The 9,144-nt window shown below is 42.2% G+C and overlaps 1 protein-coding gene across 1 annotated transcript in view; it reads left to right on the top strand.

The window, feature by feature from the left end:
• MTHFD1L (methylenetetrahydrofolate dehydrogenase (NADP+ dependent) 1-like) overlaps positions 1–5,712 on the top strand; it is a 327,067-nt gene extending 321,355 nt beyond the window's left edge. Inside the window, exon 27 of the mRNA XM_019527514.1 lies at positions 4,120–5,712. The gene's annotated coding sequence lies outside the window, so the exon portion shown is untranslated. The remainder of the gene's footprint in view (positions 1–4,119) is intronic.
• Positions 5,713–9,144: the final 3,432 nt, after the last annotated feature.

Below are 9,144 nucleotides of genomic sequence, written 5' to 3'. Positions count from 1 at the left end.
GCCCCAAATATCCCAGTGCTTTCTTCATCCTCCCTATATATTTGAAAAAGGACTTTTTGTTATCTTTGATTTTGGATGCAAGTCGTAGCTCTATGTCCACCTTAGCTCTCCTGACAGCCCCCCTACAGGCCTGAGCAGAGGAGGTATACTCCTCTTTGGAGATAGCACCCCCCTTCCAGCGGTTGAACGCCGCCTTTTTGGCAGTCAGGCATTCCTGGACACCCTTGGTGAGCCAGGGGAGCTTTCGGGCACTCCTGCCCCCCTTGCTTTTTGTTGGGATGGTCACCCCTTGGGCCCTGAGTATCGCCTCCTTAAGGAACGACCACTCATCTTGGGCACTGAGTTCCCCTGCCCTTGAGAACTATTCTCCTCAATTCGTTGAAGTTGGCCCTCTTGAAGTCTAGGGCTATCGCCTTGCTGCAGGCCCTTGACACCCTGCGCTGGATGGTAAACTCCAGCAAGTGATGATCGCTATCACCCAGGTGGTCAAGGACCTGAAGGCCCCTTACCAGGTCGTTGCCTGTGGCCAGGACCAGGTCCAACAGGGCATTTCCTTTGGTGGGGCTGTGCACCTCCTGAATTAAGTGGAGGTCCTGTATCTCGGCCAGGAACCTCCTGGAACGGTCTGACCTGACTGACTGTTCCTCCCAGCAGATGTCTGGGTAATTGAAGTCACCCATGACAACTACATCCCTTGCCTTAAGTGCCTCTGCAAGCTGGCCCGAAATTCCCAGTCCAGCTCCTCCCCTTGGTTGGGGGGTCTGTAGTAGACCCCCACCGTTAAATCCCCCTCCGCACGGCCCCCTTGTATCTTATAACTATAATGCTTACTTTGTAATAAACAAATCTACTGACAAAGTTTAGTGCCCATATTTTTGGACTATTTTTTGTTTCAATAACAAAAAATTATCAACAGTATGCATCTAAATAGCACTGATAAAGGCATAATATAAAAAAACCTTTTGTGGTTTCAAATAACATTTTAATCAACTTAATTGAGGGGGAAAGACCTAATGGGTCAGCACTTTATTACACAATCTGGATAAAGTTTAATGAAAAATTAAATATACTGATGCTGCAGATCAAGAGAAGCAACAATAAGCACAAATGACGCTCACACACCTAAAGCTCAGTTCCATAAGCAAACTGGCTCGCTCTCTCTTCACGTATTGATTTGCTAGCACTGAAGATCCAAAAATAGTCTCTACCAGTTTATCAACAAAATGATCCAGGGGAAATAGTCAACAGGAAATTAAAGCCCTAATGTTAGTGTCTGACGACAGTTAGGAAAGCAAATGAATGCAGGAATGTTAATGCAGCACAGCTCCAGTCTGGTAGCTATGTGGTAGTAAAGGGGTAAGATCAAAAGTGAAGAAATGTTCTTTTCTTTCTTTCTTTTTTTTCCCCCCACTTAGTGCCCAACCTCCCTCTCCCTCCAAATTGGAAATTGGGTCCCACTTTGCAAGGTACTGTACACAAGAATAAAGATTGAAGGCTAAGCTGAGTTTACTTTTTGTGGATGACTTGATTGCTTTTGTTTTTTAAAAGCCTAGAGTAGAAAGAGAGAGACAGGTCTGAAACCAGAACTCACTGGTGGGTACAGCTTGCCCCCTTTCCTGGCCCATGCAGTTAGGCTCCTTCTTGCTAGCTCTCCTTCTATTCCCATGACTCTTCGGAGCCCAATGGGTCAGCTTCAAAAAAGTGATCTCAGCCAAACCTTGTCCCTGGTGACTGGGGTATTCTGTTGGGATATTGCAGGTATGAGTTCAAACCCTTTGAGGCTGGGGGGCAAGAGGGGACATGTGGTCTACCAACTAGGCTATTCATGGAGAAGGAAGATAATGTAATTTAGTCAGTAAATACAACCATCTACGTAGATATCTATCTGTTCAGGGCAGACAGCCTGCTAAGATGCATACACTGTATACAAATCAGGAGAACACAAAATTACAACTGGACAGATGCATCTTCACGGAGGTTGAATTTCCCCACTGAAAAAGAATGGAGAGCAATGTGCTCCCCAGCTAAGTGAGGATTGATTTCTGGAGGTGGATCAGCACTTTCCAGCAGAATGAATGGGAGGACTGTGGTTTTACAGGGCTAAACCAAATGCCCCCCCAGGGCTTCTTACTAGCTTCTCTCTGAAAGCGCAGGAGAATTACAACTTCACCCAGGTGAAGCAGAACATCTACACTGTCGTTGGCTGTGCAGCCCAGGACTTTTCTAGTAGCTTGATCAGTGATCGTTAGTGTTTTCAGACTCAAGCCACCCCTTGTTAAACTCAAAGCACCCATCAGAAAAGACAGCTCTGAGCTTTCACTCACTTTTTGACTATGAAAAAATAATAGAGCAATTCTGCTGCAAAGAACTCAGAAAGACCACAACAAGTCAGAATTATTTTGACACAACAGATTCCTATATGAATCCTCTGGGTTTATCTCATGAATCACATAGGTGTTTGCACATCTAACACCATTAACACTGAGTGGCACCCTGAGAAGGATCTCACAATTTCCTCAGTGAGAATGACTGAGCTAGATATCAAATACTGAATGGGTGAAACAGAATTTATCCCAGTATTGTCAGATAACATTTTTTTACACAGGCTGTCATTAATCCCTAACATGCTAACAAAGGCTGCAGATAAATATAGAGTGAATTCAGCAAGAAGTAATGCAAACCCTTGCAAGATACAAGCATGTACAATCAATTACAGGGTACATGCCCCAGCCACCAAGGTGAAAAGACCAGAGATGCTGCCTGACATCTTTTTCTAGGCACAGAGTAATTTAGTTAGTGACATGCTCTAAATTACTCTAGGCACAGACTAATTTAGTTTAGACATGCTCACTGTTTTAATAATCTCTCACATTTTCCCCATACAAACAGATTGGAGAATTAGCAAAGGTTAACAGGAATTAATATGGTAACACGTGGATGCAAAAATCAATAAACAGTTCTTAAGATGGGGATGGTATACATTGAAGCTTTAGACTTCCCCCATTTCCTTAAGGGAGTCTTTCAATCTCGTCTCCAATTGTAAGGAATGCTCCATCTCCAGCTCCCCAAATACTCAAAGCTGCCCTTCAGAGACACATTTAAACTAGACAACTTCCTTCAAGATCTGTCAGGGTGTTACGAGGTACTGAGTAACCAGCAGCACACTTATAAATGGGAAATCCATTCTTGAGAGCACGGAGGCAGAAAGGGGTCTTGGAGTCATTATTGACTCCAAGATGAACATGGGCCGACAATGCGAGGTCACGGTTGGCAGGGCTAACTGGACCTTGTCGTGCATCCACAGGTGCATCTCTAGCAGGGCCAAGGAGGTGATCCTCCCCCTCTATGCAACACTGGTCAGGCCAGTGAGTACTGTGTCCAGTTCTGTGCGCCCCACTTCGAGAGATGTGGACAACATGGAGAGGGTCCAGAGGAGGGCCACCCGCATGATCCAGGGACAACAGGGCAGACCCTACAATGAGAGACTGCGGGGCCTGAACCTGTTCAGCCTTCACAAGAGAAGGCTGAGGGGGGACCTGGTGACCATCTATAAACTCACGGGGACCAGAAGGGTTTGGGAGAGACCTTGTTTTCCCTAGCGCCCCCTGGCATAACAAGGAATAACAGCCACAAGTTGCTGGAGGGTAGGTTTAGATTAGACACCCATAAGAACTACTTCACTGTCCGGGTGGCTAGGATCTGGAACCAGCTTCCAAGGGAAGTGGTGCTGACTCCTACCCTGGGGGTCTTTAAGAGGAGGCTTGATGCCTACCTAGCTGAGATCATTTGAGCCCAGTTTTTTCTCCTGCTGAGGCAGGGGGGTCAGACTTGAAGATCTACAAGGTCCCTTCGGACCCTACTTCTATGATTCTATGAAGAATTGGTGTATTGTATTTTATTGCCAACAGAATTACACAAATTTGCTACATATATACATGCTGTTTGTAGCATGGGGGATAATTAAACACTTTGTTTAAAACTGCCATTGAAACATTGCAAATATCATGTGTCTTGTGCTTTCATGCTCATATTTTGTTTTCCTGCCTTAAAAAAGAAGCAAAGACTTGTTATTTTAGCTAATGAAGAACAATTACAATAATACTTGTTTTATTTTTTCAGATTTCTGAAAACAGAAACTGCAACTTCTGTTTCCTGCAATAGGAGACAAGAGTGAATTCGAAGTATGCCTGTTAGATGCCTCTGGAAGGATATCAAGAAAACCATAGAGCAAAAATCTACTCTTCCTGCAAAACATTTTTTGTGACAAAAAGTAATTTTAAATCTAAGAATAAAATATTACAAGCTAATTTATTCTCAGTTTACAGCAGAGAAGTCGTCTGCCATATGTACCATTGCTAACATATATGAATGTTTGTTTTACATCTAAAATGATGTAACAAAGAGGTGAAATTTTCCATGCTATGGTTTTATATTTTTTTGTTAGGAGCTGCTAACAAAAGAATTTGCCTCATCAGTTGCTATCTAAAAATTAATATAAACAAAAAGATACTGCATGGCAAAACCTGTTGCCCTTGAATGAATACAGTTCATCTCCTGGCATTCAGAAGCCAAAACTACACACAAAGCAACCGCACATTTCTAAGTTATCAGTCAGTGTGCTTCTTGGGGGGCTGTTAGGAAGAGACAAATTTGAAATGAGAGGGATATTGGAGAAAAGAACACGTATTTTGTAAAGATATTTTTCTATATGAAACTTGTTTCCTTGATAAGTTGGCAAGCTTGGAATCGCTTGTAGTGTGTCTCCTAGTCATGGGTATTTGTAAACTCAAAAGAGTTTATCAGATATAAAATGTCAGTATTTTTGGTTCATTTTGTTTCCTATTTCAGCTATAAATATGGGTGGAAATCACCTGTTCAGGGTGACATAAACTGTATTTTAAGTTCCCTTCTTTTGAAAAATGTGAACCTCCACTATTGTGTCCCAGTGAAGTAGATTTTTTGTTACCTTGGAAGGATTATGTTAAAATTGGAAGGATTTCCCTAAAATGCAAAGCTATGGCAGAATTTTAATTACAAACAGAAGTAGTAACTTAAACAGGAGACCTTTATGATGTTGTGTTGCAGTTATCAGACAGTTGAGAAGTTCAAGAGGGTGGGGGACAAACAGCTGTTCTGTTACTTTTATGCACCTATTGAAAAAATCACTAGTACAGTAGGGCATATGTTAATACCATTTCCTTATTCATGACTAGCTATTCAAGTGTCTGTCTGAAAACAGAGACATTATTCTAATGCATATATTCTTCAGGGCTGATTCATTTAGTGAGCTCCATTGCACAGCGTAATGGACATTGATATCATTATAATCTCGTCTGGCAGAGCAGAATATCCAAAAATGTCTCATTATTCAGAAGATTCTTTGCCTGTCATCAATCCAGTACTCATGATTACCTCACTGGATATAAGGGCCAGTGATGTCCCTTACCTCCATACTGTCTGGTCTGTCTGAAGAAGTAAAGTTAATTTTTAAACCTCTTCAGGGTTTCCAATTACATAATGTTGATCCCTTCCACTTATTTCTGGACACGGACCAATGTCTTGTCCCTCCAAAGGTGACACTGATCCAGTCCAGTTGTAGCATTTTCTGAGATTGCATCATGCCAGGACATCACTGTTGCCATGCAAGGTCTGGTTAAACTAAATTCCAAAAATCCTCTCTTTTCTTTGTTTTAATAAATTGGTTCATTGCCTCAACTTTTGCTCTATTCTGATCAATAAGTGCAAGTTATAGTTAAAAATGTAGGCAGTTGTTTGCTAACCTCATGTTCAAGAGCTGCATGTTTGCTAGGACCTGATTTTTCAAACACACGTGCACACAATGTAGTATGGTAACTTAAGCCACACATTTAGATATGGGGGTTTTTTGGAATCTTTAGTTCCTGCCTGTCAGAGACAACAGTGTGGTAGACTGAGGCTGTCCATGTGATGTTGTGGTAATGATGGGGGTGAATTGTTATAATAGGATGTGGCTTTTTACCTGTGTCCTTGGGTGCATTCAATTCAGGCTTATGCCTAGGGGATTCTGTCGTGCTGGTTTCTGTATAGCGCATATCCTGTCTGTGGTCGAGGACACAATGGGTGGTCATAAAGGCAAAGTATCCTTGGAGCCTGGAGACAGAATTTAGGGTCAGTCAGGACTCTGCTTTGCATTTTTTTAACCCTCGTATAAAATTGAATTAGCTTCATAGTTGAATTGCACATTCATTCAAGCAAGCACTCAGAAGATTGCTGAGTAGAATCTTGAACTGTGGGCTCTCGAGCCATCAGATGCTTTCCCTTTGTTTGAATTTGGTTTTGTTTTTTTTGCCTTGCAGCAATCCAAAACTAAAATAGAGGATTCTGAAAAGCACACAGAATAGTGTGTTCAGCTTGTAAGCTTTTGAAATGGCTCCATCTCAGGAAACACTCACTGAGTCCAACTGCTGGTTCCTTCATTAAAAAAATGAAAAGAGCAACAACTAAACAATGGAGCTCATGAAGACAATAGACCATTGTCCTTCTAAGCAAAAACAGTGAAATAATGACAAGAAATAGTTTTATTTCCCCAGTGACATTCTTCACCTCGGTGCTCCACCCTGCTTACTCACATCTGTATGTTACAGGCTTATACAATCTCTCTGTGGTGTTATTTACACTGAGAATTCATTACAACACAGAATTCCTGACCTAATTTAGTTTTGCAGAGTCTAAATCTTGTTTTAAATGTATACCCAAACTGTGCTTTAGTTAATTTATTGGGGGCTATTATGCTATAACTTGGTCCCCCAATATGAGAGAATTAGGAAGAAGAGATGGGACTTAATTTCATGTTACTTAACAAGATTGGCTTGTCTTGAAAATTTAGCGTATGCTGGGCTAGACTTTAGTGCTGCTTACAGACGTGGGGGGAAAAAAACAAACAGCACTTTACATTCATCTCGGTGCGCCCCCAATGCCAAGCGTAGTGCATGCCCAGAAGAGGCATAGCATTAGTTTGACCAGGCTAACCCAGCATCTGTATAGATCGTTCACTTCAGCGGGGCTTTCCAGCACTTTTATCTAATAGCCAAAAAGCCCCATTGAAGCACCCGATCTCTACAGATGCTGGGGAGCCAGGTCAAACTAATGCGCTTCCTCTTCTGATAAAGCACTGTTTTTCTGTTTGGATTTTTCCACGTCTGTGAGCAACCTAAATGTTCTCTGATTGTGCCCACTTGAGTAAAATTATGTTTCAGTAAGATAGTTGCTAGCAAGGTTTAAGAACAATTTTTCAGATAATTGTAGTGAAGGACTTTTGCCCAGAAAGTTTTCGTGGGTTTTTTTTTCTATTTTAAACTGCCCTAGGCTATGCTGCACATTACAACTGTATTACAACAGCATCTTGCCACACAGTACTACTTGAAGTGCAGGTAGAACTGTGCACTCGCAGGAAAAGCTGTTCTTCTGGAGTCATTCTTTAAAAAAAATACCTCTGTTTCCTAGAGAAATTTTGCTCACAACAAACAAGTTTTACATGTAGTTCTACCACAGCTAATTTTGTTCTGTTTCAGTGAAGGCTGACTCCATAGCACTAGTTGGTTTTAAAGAGTTTGTTGTTGGTAGAAATTCTCAGTGAGACGCTCTGAGATGGATCTTTTTTAATGATCCATTTCTAAATCACATTTTATATGCACACGTGCTCTGTATTGTACTTGTTTTGAATGCACTGTGTGCAGGCAATGGGGGTTGTTTTGGTATTTTGCTTTTTAGGTGCATGCCGCTTTTCCTACTTGAACTAGTTCTGCTCTTCAGTTGTCTGCACCAGGCAAGCCAGTTCAGATAGCTGAGAGCATGGAGCCTGCAATTTCCAGACAATCGTGTCATTGTATCCACTTACCAAGCACTCCTTAAGTGTTCAAATCATTTTCACTTGTTTTCTTTTCTTTTCTCCCCAACACAAATATCTGCGAAAGCATTTGAACTAGTCAGTTGCAACTTCCTCACCCATTTTTTCTTTCAGGTTTTAGACTCTGTCTTCAAAAGCTCATAGCACTGTCCCCACGGTGCTCCTATTGAAATCACTGGAACTTTGCCTTCAGGTTTGCTCAGTAGTGGATCCAGGAACAGGGCAGTGGGTTGCAGCTTCCCCCTCCCACACACACACTCCCCCCCCACACACACACACATTTTGACTATAGTGTGCACACTTGGTGAGCTCTGTGCTCACTGCCTGGTTAGCCCTGGGCTCCTGGCAGAGCTCTGCCTGAACAGTGTGCTTTGAGCTCACCAGCAGATTTGGACAGTGTCTGGCTCCATGGAGGCCCTGCTTTTGCGTGACCCTGAAACCTTGGGCATAAGCACTGCCACTGTTTGTCCTTCTTCTCCCTCCCCGCTGAACTCAGTATCAGGGGAAAGGAAGGAAGGAATGGTGGGGGCTGGGATTCACATATGACAGCCAAAGGGAGGGTGCAGTTGCGCTGCCACACCCTCTCGAACCACCCCTGGGTGGCTCACTATCCAGCCATCAGTGAGCATTTCTCAGAATCCCATCCTTTATGTGCTACTTTTCTTTCAATTGCTTTACTCAGAATGCTGCTTAGATATTTTGCATTCTTTAAAGTAAAAGGAAGAAATATTATGATTTATATAGTGTTATGGGTATGCATGGTTCTTTAAAAAGAAGACAAGGTCTACCCTGAGAAGTCTTCTGTTGTATGGGAACATAAAAGAATTAGGAAAGGCAACATGTAGTGAAAGTTGCTCATTGCAGGGGTCTGATTGGTTAACTAGTGCAAGCTACCTATGTAATGACTGTGCACACCTGCAAGTTTGTAAAGGGTTTTAGAACGTAAAAAGCTTTTAAATCATTCTTCATGATGATGTACAAACACTTGTAAACATGTTGCTATAAAAGGTTTGGATATTTGTGAAGTCTTTACAAAAAGCTGCAGGAGTCTCCAAAGATAAATCTTGGGTGGAGAAAGGAAATGAAGCAATGATAAACTGTTAGAGGCTCTTTCTTCACAGCATTTTGCAGACAAACGAGCAGGTGTTTTCTTAGGGTTACCAATGTGGAATGTGATGTACAAAAAAGCCAGGTGATTTCCTTAGTCATTCAATGAGTCAGTTACAGGCCTGGGAGTAGAACCGCAAGTGTCCCGACTC

Source organism: Gavialis gangeticus, unplaced genomic scaffold (assembly GCF_001723915.1).
Source record: "Gavialis gangeticus isolate Ggan-Ray unplaced genomic scaffold, GavGan_comp1, whole genome shotgun sequence".
Taxonomy (NCBI): Eukaryota; Metazoa; Chordata; order Crocodylia; family Gavialidae; genus Gavialis; species Gavialis gangeticus.
The sequence above is the reverse complement of the archived record's forward strand: the minus strand, read 5'-3'. Positions and strand labels throughout refer to the sequence as shown.